This window comes from Mus musculus, chromosome 14, assembly GCF_000001635.26.
Source record: "Mus musculus strain C57BL/6J chromosome 14, GRCm38.p6 C57BL/6J".
In the NCBI taxonomy this organism is placed as follows: Eukaryota; Metazoa; Chordata; class Mammalia; order Rodentia; family Muridae; genus Mus; species Mus musculus.
Genome location: NC_000080.6, coordinates 97,039,954 through 97,056,892, shown reverse-complemented (window position 1 = coordinate 97,056,892; position 16,939 = coordinate 97,039,954). Strand labels below are relative to the sequence as shown.

Sequence of the window (16,939 nt, the reverse complement as noted above, 5' to 3'; positions counted from 1 at the left end):
TTTGGGCATATATTCAAATGATGGCTCACCATGACACAAGAGCACATTCTAATAGTGTCCTTTTTTGTAATAGCCAAAAGCTGGAAACAACCCATATGTCCCTCAACTGAAGAATAAATATAGAAAATGTGTTTTATTTATACCATGGAATACTATTCATCTATTAAGAACAAGGAAATCATGAGTTTTGTAGAGAAATGGATGGGATAACCCAGTACCAAAATGATATGCATGGCATATACTCACTGATAAATGCATATTAGCCAAAATGAACAGAATACTAGGATACAACCAAGTGAGGATGCTTCAATCCTAGTTAAGAGTGGGAAGAAAATAATCATGAGAGTGAGAGATGGGCATGGGTCTGAGAGGGGGAGAAGGAGAAAAGGGGAACAGGATCAGGTATGAGGGGTTCACAGGAAAGAAGACCAGAGGGTCAGAAGAATGAATGGAAATTTGCAGCCTCAGGGGATTGGGAGATGGAGGGACCCAACAGAAAGTATCAGAGACTTGAGAGGTTAGAGATTCTCAGTACTCAGTGGAAGTGACCTTAGATGAAATGCCCAACAGTGAGAAGCAGGAGCTTGCAGAATCCACCTCCAGTAGAAAGACAGGGCATCAAGTGGAACGATGGCATTGCCATCCCACAGTCAAAAACTCTGACCCAGAACTGTTCCTGTCTAAAAGAACTGCCAGTACAGAACAGGAGATGAGCCTGGAGGGAAAGGTGGTTTAATGACTGGTCCATTTTGGGGGTCCATCTTATAGGAGGCCGCAAGGCCTAACACTATAACTGAGGTTATGGTGTGCTTACAGACAGGAGTCTAGCATAATTGTTCTCTTAGCGGCCCAAGCAGCAGCTGATGGAGATAGACATAGATACTTACACCCAACCAATGACTGAAGTTGGGACGCCTGTGATTGAATTAGTGAAAGGATGGAAGTAGCTAAACAGGAGGATGACTCCAGAGGAAGACTAGCATTATCAACTAACCTGGAATCCTGAGATCTCTGAGACACCGAGCCATCAACCAGGCAACATACAAGAGCTGGCCAGAGGCCCGCAAGATATATATATATGTTGCAAGGGAATGACTGGTCTGGCCTCAGTAAGAACCTAAACCTGGAGACACTTGAGACCCCAGGGAGGATGGAGGCTTGTTGGGTGTGCACACTTTCTGAGGCAGAGGTCAGGAGGAATGGGAAGAGGACACGTGGGAGGGGGGCAGGGAGTGGGGCAAAGGCTAGATTGTAGATAAATAAAACAATAGTTAAAGAAATTGAAGACTGCATGCAAATAGAGTTGTGTTTGGAATATTTCCCTTGAAGTTATTGGTTAGAGGGGACCTAATGCACCCACTATAACAAAACAGCAAAACTATTGCTAAATATACCACATACTTGGTTACCACCCGAAAATCATAGCGTCTCCATAACGCTTTCAAATTGTAAGATAAAATAAACCTTCCCCCAGCTTAAGAAAAAAAAAACGCAAAACAAAACAAACAAAAAACAGAAACAAAAGCAACAACAACAAAAAAACATTAGAATGATTCTAACTGGGTTTACCAAAGACTTATTTACACTTGCCATATCTAATATATGTAACCCTTTTATTTCTGTGGGTTAAAGGACTACAGAACCTTTAAAAAGAGTTATTTGGAGTTTTTGTAATAATAAATATTTGAACCTAATTTTGATATTGTTAATCATATCTTTGATACTGTTAATCAGCATTTCTACTTCTTAACTATTTTGATCAAAGTTTCTTGTAAATCTGACAAAATATAGCACCCTGCTTCCAGAAGTAAAATTCTAAAGCTCCCTCTCTTAGTTATATAAAGAAATATTACTTTAAATTTACATTAAGGATTTAAGAATAGCCCAATAAAGAATTACAGTAATTTAAAAAGGTACGCATATTTTGTCCATACACAAGATAGCACAAAGTTAAGTTGTATGGCATAGTAGACTGTAAGAGAAAAACAAAAAAAAATCCAATATAGGAAATATATCTTGTTGAAAAGCTTGAATAATTTTATATTAAATCTGTGACAAGTTTTGATGTTTTCATACACACAAATATTTTTCATATGCCAATAGTAAAAGTAAGAGGTAAGAGGTGTGTTATAAAAGTAAAGTTAGACTCTCTAGTCTTCCCATTCTCAACCTGTAATTTTATATGTGTCTTTGGTTAAAAGTTAAGTAGATTTTCTTCTGTCATTCAAATTGCTTAGAATAAATCACTATTTTCCATTTTGACTTCCCACTCTTTTAGTACACAAAAAGGGTTGCTGTTGGAAAAGCACCCTTGAGATAATCCTAGAAAACATATACCTTACTTCAACTTTGGCTTTCATCACAGTTTTAAAATTAATAAACAAGACTAACTCAAAAGATTCAATATAGACTGTGGTATTAAAGAATGTGCATTAGATATTTTTTTTAAGCTGTACAGTGTTTTATATAAAAACAGGCTTTCCCTTTTTCTTTTGTTGAAGACTATTGAATACCTTAATGTGCCATATTGACAGAGTAATAAAAAGAGCAAATTGCATTTCAGGCCTTGTGCCAACATCATTAAACTCCCAGTCAAACCCAAAACAATAACAAGGGCTAAACAAAAGCTCTTCCTCCAGCTCTGCTTTGACCCTGATGAACTATAATCGGTAGCCCTTATCTCTACTTGGCAAAGGAGTCAAAGTGCTAAAGTGTTCTGACTTCATGCATGTTTGACTTATCCCATGTTTAAAGTTCATTAATAATAATACTTGCTATAAAAATTGAATGGTTAATTTCTTTTTTATTCTAAAATGATTGAGCGTCCCACACCCTTATGTAGACATTCCACTCTTCAAAATTACTTATGAAGAACTTAAACGTGCCAGAATTAATACTACTTTCATTTGAATCAGTGGCTCCCCTAAAAAACTTTCTACAGATTAACATGGGGTTTGCCTTTCCGGATTGAACAATAGGAGAAAATGTTTAGTCAGTGCTGTAAACCTGTATCTCTATAAAACACCAGAATCAAATCATATATCTTTCAAATGCTCTCTACCATGTGACATACATGAGAAAGAAAAACATCTCACACCAGCATTACAAACTGCAAAAAACATTTTTACAATGTAGTACAATGTATGAATTAAAGAAAAAAATGTAGGTTTTTTTTAAATTTGAAATCTCTTATTTGTTTTAGATTTTAAAAAGTTAAAACATGCTCCACTTACATGAAATACTTCCTAATTTACAAAAAAAAAAGAAGAAGTGATTTAAATGTCAATAAGAACAAAACAAAATATTAGGACAATAGTTCTACATGCACTCATAACAGAATTCTATTCTGTTAGATTTTGAAAATCTTTTGAGATAGAAGATGCTTAAGTATTACTATTCAGCATTGAAACATGCCAATTGCTTTCTACCATATCTCAGGAAATGGTCCAGGACGCTTGTGGTAGCACAAATGGGATTCATCTCTCGTATCGATTTGTTCATCCCATGGCAACACTTCTATCTAGGAAGTCTTCGGATCTTTGAAATCCTCGTTTTGTGTTCAGTTGACTGTGAACTCAGCTGCTTGCTGCTTCACAATTGCAATATGTGGCCAAGCTTTCACTACATCTCTTCTTGAAGCACATTAACCAACTTATACTGTAGGACCTCCAGGGAGTAAAACTCTAAAATTTCAGCCATTTTTTTTCTTTCTGATATCATATAAAAACAGTTATGAAATCATTCTCACATAGAAGAATGAAAATAAAATATATATGTATATTTTACACTTAAGACAATAATATACCTGAGAAAAATCTAGAATTTTAATTCAGCATGACTGAAACATCACATACACCAGCCTATGTGATCATTATGAGGTAACTATGGAATGATGTGAACAGCCTTTTATGTCACGTTAACTGGCAAACTTGTTACCACAAACCCGATGATCTCTTTCTGAATGAGGAGGGAAATACTGGACCTGAGTTATCAGAAGCCAGGTATTTTTAAAAGGAAAAATTTATGAGAATGTACAAATAAAGTTATATTTTAGATACCCATGGCCAAATGAAAAAGGAAAGGATTAAAACAAAACTCAATGTAATTGGTAAATACTAATATTTGATGAATCAGTGTAATTGGTAAATACAAAAAATTGATGAATCAGGAGGGTTCCTCTGTTATAATAGAAAAGGCGAAGCAGACGCTGAGAACTAAGCTTTGGTTGAATAAGAGCAGAGGACTTTGCTGATCTTTGTAAGAGAATTGGTCAATTTCAACATGAAGGAAGTGTTTTTCTCTCATTGACTATTAGGCAGAAAAGTAACCATCAGAATCAAATATGTGAGAAAAGACAGCTCTTAGGATAAAGTATTTAAATACCCAACTACACAAAAACATTATTAAAATAATATTAGGAACAACCCTGAAAATTTGGTTTTACTAAGAGCCTATTTTGTATTATTTTGAATAATACACATGGATATTGTTGGGTAGCATAGAAGTTTAAAGGTATTAATAAAATAATAATTTTCTATGTGAATTATGTAAATAGTATTATATGTGAAATAAAGTTATATGTAAAGTTATTCTGTGTATTGAAACAAAGTAGTTTAGATGAGGTTTCCTTAAACAGAAATATATGTTATGCAAATTAGACTTCTGTTGATGTTTCCTGGCAAAAGTATCCCTTGGTCATTAAGATCTACTTTTTTGAAATTTGGAGTATGAATTTTATCTCAGTTGTTGGGAGGCAGAGGCAGGCATATCTCTATGAGATGGAGGCCAGCCTGTTCTACAGAGTGAGTTCTAGGACAGCCAGGCTTACACAGAGAAATGATGTCTCAAACAAACAAACAAACAAACAAATAAACAAATAAAGGATCTGCTCTCTTTATCATGGCTTGGTTGGTCAAACTACAAGCTGGCAGTTTCTAGGACCATACCATATAAAAATGTGAAATAGTATGAACTAACCAGTACCCCCCAGAGCTGTGTCTTTAGTTGTATATGTAGCAGAGGATGGCCTAGTTGGCCATCAATGGGAGGAGAGGCCCTTGGTCTTGTGAAGATCATATGCCCCAGTGCAGGAGAATTCGAGAGCAAGGAAGCAGGAGTGGGTGGGTTGGGGAGCAGGATGGGGGAAGGGTATGGGGGCTTTGGGGATAGCATTTAAAATGTAAACGAAGAAAATATCTAATAAAAAAATAAGTCCTTTCTTGGAATGTTGGAGACTGACTTTCTGTTAATTTAGAAGTGAGAAGTGTCATTTTCAAAGTTTATCTGTCACGTTAGATTGAGGAAGGAGGAACTAAAAGAGTAAAATAAGTGGATTTCTTTTGTTTTAGGAAAATTCACTTAAAGATAGAGGCTGAAGCATTGGTGCATGTTCAAGGCCAGCTTCATCTAGAAATCAAGTTCAGAGCTAGTCCAAGCTGTATAATCATATGTTGTCTCAAAAAATGTCTGTGATTATTAAAGGCTTATGTTTAGCTAACAAATTTAAGAATATTGTACATACAATAAATGACGTTTTACTAAATAATAGATGTTAAATATTCTATTAATTGAATATTTAAGACATTTTCAGAAAAAAACATACTAGCTTTACTTAATTTACTGAATATTAAGTTACTTTAAAGTTTTATAATTTATTATTAATTATGTGTATGTGTATGTCTGACCATGGGTATGTGTATGTGAGTGCAGGGACTTTCGGAGGGTGTCCCGTCCCACTCCACCAGCAAGAAAGAAGCAACCACCGGTTCTTCTTTAGGCAGTTTACTCAGGCAGCTACTTTCTTCAAATCCCCCAGCCTCTCTCCTTACAAGTGTTTTTCTCTCCAGCCACAACCACGCCCCCACCAGTCACCACAGGTCACATCACCTCACCAGGCAGGCTTGCTCAGCCAATCAGGGATTAAGGGCGGGCCATCCACCAAACATGGGCTTGTTTACTACCTGGAACAGACTTCCATCCTGCTAGCCTGTTTACAGCCTGGAATGGCTTCCTACAGGAGGGCAGACACATTGTGTCTTCCTGCATCAGCAATGACAAGTAACTATAAAGTGGCCCAATATGCTCAGGACCAAACTCAGGTCCTCTTAAAGACCAGTAAGTAATCCTGGCTCCTGCTCCTCTCTCCAGCCCTCATGTTTTTGTATACTATACTTTTGTGGGGAAAAGAAGTATTTTGTATTTTTCATTTGAGCTTTGTGTTTAATGTAGCACAAATGCTTGCAAATAAGCAAACGTTTTGATTCAACTAAAATAACACAGTAACATAATGTTTTTTTCCAAGTAAATCCATTTTATTTAATCACAGTGAAAAGCAGAGTCTTACAGTGCTGTAAAAGTACATAGATATCTCTAATTTTATACAACAAATGTAATATTTTAAAATTATTTTCAACTCATTTTCCTATTACATAGCCAACATTCCCTTTACAGTAACATACTGCAAACAGTAATATTTTCTTAGGCAATTCAGTGCCTTGTTAATCATCCCTCTCAGCAGGAGACCATGCCCAAACTGCCTAGTTCTATTTGGTAAAACTAATGTTCTTTTCGTTTTTTAAAAGAATTAATTATATTTTTCTCCTTATTCACTTTACATCTTGTTCACTGCCCCCTCTTCTGGTCACTCCCTCCCACAATCTTTCCTTCACCCCCCCTTCTTTTCTCCTCTGAGCAAGTGGGGTGTCCCATTGGATATCCCCCAACTCATACACTCCAAGTCTTTACAAGGCCCTTCTTTTCCTACTCAGTCCAGACAAGGTAGCCTAGCTAGTAGAGCCTATGATATGCAAAGGCAGCAGCTTTGGGGATATTGCATGTTCTAGTTGTTTAGGACCCACATGATGGTCAAATTACAAATCTGCTACATATGAGCAGAAAGCTCTAGGTCCAGCCTCTGTATATTCTTTGGTTGGTGGTTCAAACTCTGAAACCGCCAAAGATCCAGATTAGCTGACTATTGGTTTTCTTGGTGGAGTTCCTATCCCCTTTGTGGGCCACAATCCTTCCTCTTATTCTTTCATAACAGGTCCCAAGCCCCATCCACTGTTTGACTGTGGGTACCTGTATCTGTATGAGTCAGATGCTTGGAGGAGCCTCTCAGAGGACAGTTTTCAAGCATAATAGACTATCATTAACAGTGTTATGGATTGGTACTTGTCCGTAGCATGGCTCTAAAGTTGGGCTGGGTGATTTGTTGGCCATTCCCTCAGACTCTTCTCCATCCCACTTGTCTACATTACTTGTAGGCAGGACAAATTTTGGGTTGAAAATTCTTTGGGAGTGAGCTGGTGTTTCTGTTAATCCACTGGGTTTTCTTTCTGGATATAAGAGGTGGCCTTTTCGGGCTGGAGAGGTGGCTCAGCCGTTAAAGTCTAGGCTCACAACCAAAAATAAAAGAGGTGGCCCTTTCAGGTTCCATTTCCTCAATGTAATGAGTCACAGAAAAGGTCACTCTCATTCTTGGGTGCCTCCCTTATGCAAGGTATCTCTTTCTCATCTTGGAGTTGCCCCTACATCCTCATGCCTGTCAGTTGCAAATTTCCATTAATTTTCATGGTCATCTAGCCATCTCTCCTATCCTTCCCCACACCTTATCCTGAATCTCTAATTCCCCTCACCATCCCTCCTCCCTCCCAATTGTTTCATTCTATCTGCCTCTTATAACTTTTTTTCTCCCTTCTAAGTGAAATTCAAGGTTCCTTGCTTGGGTCTTCCTTCTTGTTTAGCATCTTTGGGTCTGTGGAGTACAACATGGTACCTGGCTAACATCTACTTATAAGTGAATACATGATATCTATATCCTTTAGGGATTGGATGTATATCCTTTAGAGAGTATTACTCAAGATGATACTCTGAAGATCCATGCATTTGCCTGAAAAATTCATACTGTTTTAGTTTTTAATAGCTGAATAGTATTCCATTGTGTAGATGAGCCACATTTTCTTTATCTGTTCTTCAGTTGATCATTTAGGTTGTTTCCAGTTTCTGGCTATTACAAATATAGATGCTATGAACATAGTTGAGAAAGTATCTTTGTGTGATGGTAGAGTATCTTTAGGTTATATGTCCAGAAGTTGTATAGCTAGGCCTTAAGGTATCTATTCCCAGTTTTCTATGAAACTGCCAAATTAATTTCCAAAGTTGTACAAGTTTGCACTCCCACCAGCAATGACAAAGTGTTCCTCTTGCTCTACATCTTGGCCAGCTTGTGTTATCAACTCAAGTGTTTTTTTTTTGTTGTTTTGTTTTGTTTTGTTTTGTTTTGTTTTTTATACTAACCATACTGATGTGTGTGAGATGGAACCTCATAGCTGTTTGATTTGTATTTCTCTGATGATAAAGACTAAACACTAAGTTCACCGTGGCAACTAGAGATTCCTCCATTGAGAATTCTGTTTTCATCTGTACCCTATTTTTAAATTGGGTTATTTGGGTTGTTGGTGTTTAACTTCTTGAGTTTCTTTTCTTTTCTTTTTTTTTTTTTTTTTGAAAATTTTAGATATTAGCTTTCTGTCTGATGTAGGTTTGGTGAAGATTGTTTTCCAATCTGTGAGCTACCAATTTGTGTAGGAAGCCGCCCTCACATTCGCCGTTACAAGATGGCGCTGACAGCTGTGTTCTAAGTGGTAAACATAATCTGCACACGTGCAGGGGCAGTTTTCCCGCCATGTGTTCTGCCTTTCTCGTGATGACAACTGGGCCAATGGGCTGCAGCCAATCAGGGAGTAATACGTCCTAGGCGGAGGATAATTCTCCTTAAAAGGGACGGGGTTTTGCCATTCTTTTTCTCTCTCTTGTTCTTGCTTTTTCTCTCTCTTGCTTTCTTGTTCTTGTTCTTTTTCTTGCTTTCTTGCACTTTCTTGCTCTCTTGCTCTCTGGCTCCTGAAGATGTAAGCAATAAAGCTTTTGCCGCAGAAGATTCCGGTTTGTTGTGTTCTTCCTGGCCGGTCGCGAGAACGCGTGTAAGAAATTTGTCCCATTGACAGTGTCTTTTGCCTTATATAAGATTTGCAGTTTCATGAGGTCCTGTTTATCAATCATTGATCTTAAAGTCTGAGACATTGGTGTTTTGTTCATGAACTTGTCTCCTATACCAATGAGTTCAACAGTATTTCCCATTTTCTCTTCTCTGAGATTTAGTGTAACTGAATTTTTGTTGAGATCCTTGATCCAATTGTACATGAGTTTTGTGCAGGGTGATAAGTATGGGCCTATTTTTATTCTTCTACATGTAGACATCCAGATAGTACAGCAGAATTTGTTGATGATGTTTTCAATTTTCCATTGAATGGTTTTACCTTCTTTATCAAAAATCATGTGTCCATAGGTGTCTAGGTTTATTTCTAGATCTAGAAACAAATGAACAAGCACACCAAAGAGGAGTAGAGGGCAAGAAATATAACTTTTAATACTATATTTCTGAAACTGTATCAACACTTGAATGATATCCTTTATATTTTTCACAGAATATCCTTCTTTCCAGCCATTCTTATTTTATGTATTTCGAAGAATAAATAAAATTGCAGTTACATATTCATAGACTATATCAGACAGGACTAATTCAACTTTGCCTGGGATCTCTATTATGTCAAAGGTAAATGAACCATTTACTTATTTTTATTGTGATGCTAAATAGGACTTAGATTTGTCAAAAACACAATGGCCCTGGGCACTTGTATGGGGGTCGGTAATTTTAGATTATATATATTAAATGGGAAGACTCACTCTAAATGTAGGTGGCATCTTTCATGTTTTGGACTCTAATACTAAATACAGAGAATGAAGTTAGGTAAGCAAAATAATTCATACCTCTCTGCCTCTTAACTGTGAAAGCAATCCAGCCTGCTGGTTCATGCTCCTGCCTTAATTTCTTCTCCACAATGCACTGTATGTTCAAGCTATTTTGCTTCAGCAACTACACAGTGTCAAAATTGAATTTCTATAAAAGGGCTTCATTAAACTCTACAAAAGGATGGCTTTATTATATATTTGATGATTATTTAACAGATACTAAGATGATGTTTCAAACATAATTCACTGAAAATTTTTCAAAAAGTCCAATTCATAGTATTATTAAAAAATACCAGTTGATGTTGATCTTCTTCAATGAGATGTGGCTACTGCAAGTGGGTCAGTTCATCTTGTGTTTGGATAAAGTTGTACAAGGTAACTTGAGGATCTGCTTGGATTTTTTTAGTTCTATTTTTGATGCTGTCTTAAACATTGAAAATTCAGGCTAAAGAGCCTTTACATATATGCAAAATGATTGAAACAAATGATCTTCTATTTCACTTTGTATTCTAAAATGGTATCATCTTATGTCTTAAATACTCTTATGGAAACATTGATACTGGATAATTTAGCTCAGGTGATAAAATTTGAACTCCAAATAAAACTTTTCTGGAGTCTAGTATTCTCAAATATTGCACAAAGCTGCAATTTCTTCATTTTAAAAACAAAGTCTAAGACAGTCACATGATATTATTTATTATAAAAGGGGACACAAATTAATTACCTAAACAAAGCAACAAAAGATATGGAACAGTGTGTAAATAATAATAGAGACTCGTTTCATTAATGAGAGATGCAATTGAGAGATTTCTGTATTTGTGGATAAAAAAGAAAAATCTCTCAATTGGGTAAAAAAAAAAAAATCAACTCACAAAGTCTTCTTTCTCAGTTGTGATTCATTCTGAAGACCCAAGCTAACATATTCTACCATGTCAATTTACTGTTTGAAGGAGAGTAACCTTAGTGAACTTTGACTAATCTATAGTTCCTAACCATCTGCTTCCCAAGGAAAATGATGCTTTCTTCAATGAAACACATAAAAACACCAAGTATATGCCTAATTGCCCAGCTGGCTGGGTTTAGAATAAAACACTGCAAAGCTGATTGGTGAATTGATTTTGCCATTTGCTGTGGTTTTCTGCAAGCATCTAATCAATTGGATAGTTTGTGCTGACCCATTTTTGGGTTATTGTGTTCTCTGTAATATTTATCTCCAAGACTATTTTAGGCTTATGTATTTTTATACATTTGTAAAATGAAAGTACTCTATTTATGCTGATTCTACTGCTTCTGTATGCCAGATACCTATAAACTACAGGTGCATATAATTTTAAAAAATAAGCCACTGTTCAACATGAAAAATTTCTACCTCAAATATATTCAGTACAGAAAAGTTTAATTAAATTAAGAACAAAAACTTGAGACACAGAAATTTGATCAGTACATTAATGTTAGATTTGATTCATCCCCTAACCTGTACATTCCTGTCATAAATCCAGATTCTAGAATTTGGAAGTAACCTTATGTGTCCTCTATTACAACAAGCCATTTGACTTGAATTCCCACTACAACATCTCCACCATGTGGTTATTTGGCCAAGTCACTACTAGTGAATCTAAACACAAGGAGGAAATTATTTTTTGTCACTTCAATTTCTATTGCTGTGAACTCTTTACATTAAACCTAAACCAATAGATGTGATAATATAAAAAATTAGATTTAACTCCAAGTATTTGTTCCTGAAACCATAAATGTAACTCATTTACTGATGCTTCATTCATATTGAAGATCTTAGGAGAGATGTAGTTACCAGCCACACCTCTATCCATTTCTGAATGAAGTGTTTTAGAATTCTGTAATGGGTTAGTATGGCTATTGACACAAGTAACTTCAAATTGTACATTGTGGATAATGTGGTGGGTAATTAATAGAATAATAGTACATTATGGAATCATTAACTAGTATAATTAAATTTATATTTAATTTCGTGCAATCTATAAAATTGGTAGACACAGTGGTATACTACTGAAACATTGTCTAAAAGTTTTACCTGAAAAAAAAACTACACTTTTAATTATTTAGGGTTTTGTTTTTTGATTTAAATGATTGTAATACATGTATATGTGTTTATAGTAATGAAGTGATTTTGATATTTTGCATCTCATAGAAATAAAGGTCCAAACAGATTTAAACTTGTAAATTTTATATTTAGTAGTTGTATTTCTGTTAATTGAGAAGACTGATAAATTTAAACATTAACTATATTTCATACAAAGTAAAAGTTCTTTGCTATCGCCTGTGAAAATCACCAAGACAGGTACAACTGAAGCATACTATGGATACACTAAACACTGACACCTCCATTTATATGCTTACATTTTATGTTTATTTGTGTATAAAATTTTAATTCTAGATTCATATGAGTATAGGGAGTAATAGGAAATGTATGTCTTATTCTGACAACAGCTTTAGTAAGTCACATCCCTTCTCAGAAGAAAAATTCACTAGAGGAGGTAGTACACATTCTAAGAGCAAATAAAATCTCCACATGTAAGTGACAAAGAACCAATTATTTTTCATAGGTAAGCCACAGAAAAAATACAAGTTCTGAATGACCAAGGAACACAGAAAGCTGAATTTAATGTTCACAAATATTTGTTAATACTTGTGCACACCATGATAAAAACTTTTTACAATTCTTGAAGAAGTCTAAATTTAACAATTCTGAAATCAATCATTGTTATTAGGGACGCTGAATACCATATTTTTTTTCATGAAATGGATTCTTAGTGGCATTTGTTGACGATCTAGTAATAGTAATTTGATGTAATTGCATACCACTAGACTAAAAGTCTTGACAATACTTCAAAAATATATTTTATATAGCAGACATCCATAGAAATAAACATTTGGGGCATCTCTCGCCTTCCTCAGAATAATTGCATACAACTCTCGCTATTTACCTGTGAACTTTATAATTTCATTTTTCTTTATAGCTGAGGACTATCATTCAATGTATACCACATCCTCATTATATATTCATCAGTTAATTGACATCTAAGCAATTTCCATTTCTTTGCTAGTAGAAATCAAACTGTAATAAACAGGAATATTTAAGCATCTCCATAGTGAGATATAGATACTTTTGGGTATATATATATATATATATATATATATATATATATATATATATATATATATATATATATACAGGAGTGGTATGGCTGGAAGATATTTTAGATATATTTTTATATTTTTCAGTATCCTCCACGGTGATTTCTGTAACATCTGCCTCAGTTTGTTGTCTCATCCATAGCCAACAATCTTTCTCCTTTCCTCACAACTGCTCCAGAATTTGTTGTTGTTCTTTTTGTTTTAATCTTAACTATTCTGAAAAAGGTGAGATGACATCTCAAAGTGGTTATAATTTACTTTCCCTGAATGCTAAGAATATTAATAAACTTTATTTTAATTATTTATTTTCTTTTAAGAACTTTTTGTTAAGTTCTGTGACACAATTTTAATTGATATTTTTTGGTGATTGTTATTTTGAGATATTTGTATATTTTAGATACTAACCCTCTATCATACATACACACACACACACACACACACACACACTCACACACACACACACACACACACATATATATATGATAAATATACATATATGTATGAAAAATATATATACAGAATAAGAAAGTGATGCATATATACATATGAATAGGATATATACATATATAAATAAGTATTTGTATACAGAACAAGAAAGTGATTACTTTCTTATTCTGTAGCCCCCTTGTCACTGGAGAAATGGTTTCCTTTGATGATGACAATTTCAGTTTCTTGTGATCGGTTTAGATCCTCAACAGCCATGTGGCAGGAGGACCACTCAGAAGCTCATGGACAAGCTAGTCTGTAGCAAAGATGCAGAAAGAAGATAGACTGTCTCAAATTGGAAGTCAAGAACTAATTCCTGAAACTGTCATCAGACCTTCACACTTTCTGTGGAACACATGCCTTCATATCCTTTCAATGTAGCTGTGTGCAAACATATTTCCTCATACTGAGTATAAATGCACTGTTTTTCTTTATATTCATTCTTTTCTCATACATTACACCCTGACTGCAGTTTTCCTTCCATTCCTTTCCCCTGTACCCCCTAACCCTTATTTCCCATTCCCAAGAAGATCTTTGTGTCTCTCCTTAAGCCCTCCCTGTTAATCAACCTCTCTGGGTCTGTGCATTATAGCATGATTATTGTTTACAGCTAATACTCACCTATAGGTGAGTACATAACATGTTTGTGTTTTCGAGTCCAGGTTACCTCATGCAGAATGATTTTTTTTTCTAAATCTATGCAAAGGATACCATCAATAGGACAAGTCACAGCCTACAGAATGGGAAAAGTTTTTTTTTCCACCAACTCTACATGTGACAAAGGACTAATATCCAAAATATACAAAGTACTAAAGAAACTAGACATTAAACAACCAATTAATAAGTGGGGTCCAGACCTAAACAGAATTCTTGCAGTGGAATATTAAATAGCTGAGAAACACTTAAAGAAATGCTTAACATCCTTAGCAATCAGGAAAATGCAAATCAGAACAACTTTGAGATTTCCATTGTAGACCCTCAGAATGACTAAATATAAAACCACTAGTGACAGCTCATGTTGGCTAGAATTTGAAGAACGGGGTATATTTCTCCCATGTTGGTGGGAGCACAAACTTGTACAGCCACTTTGGAAATCACTATGAGAGTTTCTCATAAAAGTGGAAATTGATCTACCTCAAGACAAATGCAAGATAGTCTTAAAATATTTCTTTAAATTTATCGGTAGATTTTTAAAAATATTTTAAAAGTTATGAGGCACAAAATGTATGAACACAGAACGTATCATTTATTTCACCAATGGATATTAAGGAGTATGTATCCAACAAATCATACTGCTTGTTTAGTAGAGAAATAGATGAGATAATGGAATAGTAATTAACTGGGAAAAAAGAACATAAGAGAAAACAGTTGATCATCTGAACTAATGAGTAACATAATAATTTATATGTAAAGAATAAAACATAAGTATGCAAATATATGTTGACATTTTAAAGGACAAAGTAAAGGAGCATAAGGACTTTGGTGATGAGCTAGTTTCCTGTACCCAGAAAGATCTGTGTCATCACTCCTCTTTCTCAATGTATTTCAGTTTGTAGCTTCTAGAAATAACACACAAGAAGTAGAGGGTTATTTCTCATATTTAAACAGTACTAGAGGAAATGCATGTAACCTAATTAGAAATGTGTGCATTTCCGTTTAAGTCAGTTCGCAACATGCCACCTAGTTTTATTCATTACCTAGCACATTTTCCAATATGTTTTATAAAATGATTGCTTGTATTGGAGCTTTATCCAGGAGGGCAAATCTTCATCAGCCGCTAATGTGGCACCACCAGCTCTCTGAAGGCAAAAGCAGCAGCCATGTCGGGTGCCCACATCTGCCTCCTCCAGGTGGCTCTTGTGCGCCCTTCCCCACTGTTCTTGTCATTAACACTAATCTACTCTTTTAAGAGTTGGCAACTGTTTTGCAAATTTTGAGCACTTTTTTTCTCAGAGGAATCAATCTGAGAATTTTCAAGACTGATTAAATTAAAAAATAAATAGCTATGGAATCTGCCACATGCCCTCCAACATATTGCTCCCAGTTGCTCAACCTGAAAGTATGGTTTGCTGGCAGGAGCCTCAAAGTAGTAAACAAACCTCCATTCCAAGAAATTGCATTCCAGGAGGAGTCTGAATAACTACCTCAGGAAAAAAAAATGAGATGTTTGTTTTTGTTTTTGCTTCTCTTTTGTTTTATAGCAACAAGAAAACCCACAACCCTAGATGTGGCTGAATGGCAATATTAGCACCAAATACAGAAGATAGGAAACAGTGATGTAAGAATATTTTTCATTAATGAAGAGGGGAGAATATACATATGTGTGTGTGTGTGTGTGTGTGTGTGTGCGTGTTCTCTTATGAGAAATAATAGCTATGTTTTGTTTCCAGTTTTTCATACACATATACAACAACGATTGTTGAGTTCCTTCTGTTTTCTAGGGAGTCTGTTAATTGTTGTGAAAGAGTGATTAGGGCAGGTGGTTTCAAAATGGTTTCATTACAAAATTCACCATAAGGAATTTTCTCTGCTTGAGTAGGATCAGCTTAGGGACTTCCTGCTATCCAAAAGAACAGAGTGAAAGTGATGGGTTTCCCATGTAAAATGAGGTTGTACAGAAACTGGCTTCTGTATTGTTCCACTGCCTCAGGTGTCAGGTGCTTCCTCTATGCACATATTGCTAAAATAAACAGCAACAACAACAACAAGAAAAAAAAAAAACAAAGTGTTGTCATGAGGGTGTGTGTGATAGTGAAAACTTTGCAGCAAATATCATTTCAGCATTTGGCCATCAACCACAAAGAATTCAACCCCCAAGGATCTTGCTTCCAACAGTCACATAGGTAGATTACTTCATTCATAGGTAAGACTTGAGCTGGGTGCTGCCTTTGCCTGCATCCTGATTACAGCCTCACAAGGGATGTTCAGCATGACGTCATTGTTGTCTCTGGATTCCTATAGAGAGAATCAGGAGGTAAGACGTATATATATATGTATATATATATGTGTGTGTGTGTGTGTATGTGTGTATGTGTGTATATATACATATATATATACATATATATGTGTGTGTATACACATATATATGTATATATATACATTTTAATTTATGAAACTATAACATAATTGCATCATTTCCCTCTTTCCTTTCTTTCAAGTTTGTAGACTACCTCATATACTTCTCCTTATTCGGTTGCAAATTATTGGCTTTTTAAAATCTCATTGCTGAGGGCTTTTTTTTTTTCTAACAGTAGAATACAGTTTGAAAAGTCCAAGCAAGAATATTACATAATCATGATTGACATTTTGGAGGATATATCCTCAGAAGTATTATCATGAGAAGCATGGGCCCAAGCACACAGTTTAGGGAATTAAGAAACGGTGGTTTTTATCTCAGATGACAGTATAACGGGGCAGGAAGTGGAGAAATAACAGCATCCTAGAGAGTGTGATCAGTTTTTCCTCAGCA

General features: G+C 35.3%; 1 long non-coding RNA gene across 1 annotated transcript; it reads left to right on the top strand.

Moving 5' to 3' along the window:
* Nucleotides 1-3,937: 3,937 nt before the first annotated feature.
* Nucleotides 3,938-13,906, top strand: Gm33525. The gene is made up of 3 exons (XR_383685.1): nt 3,938-4,001; nt 9,486-9,613; nt 13,672-13,906. It is a non-coding gene; the product is annotated as a predicted gene, 33525 (long non-coding RNA).
* The last annotated feature ends 3,033 nt before the right edge of the window (nt 13,907-16,939 follow it).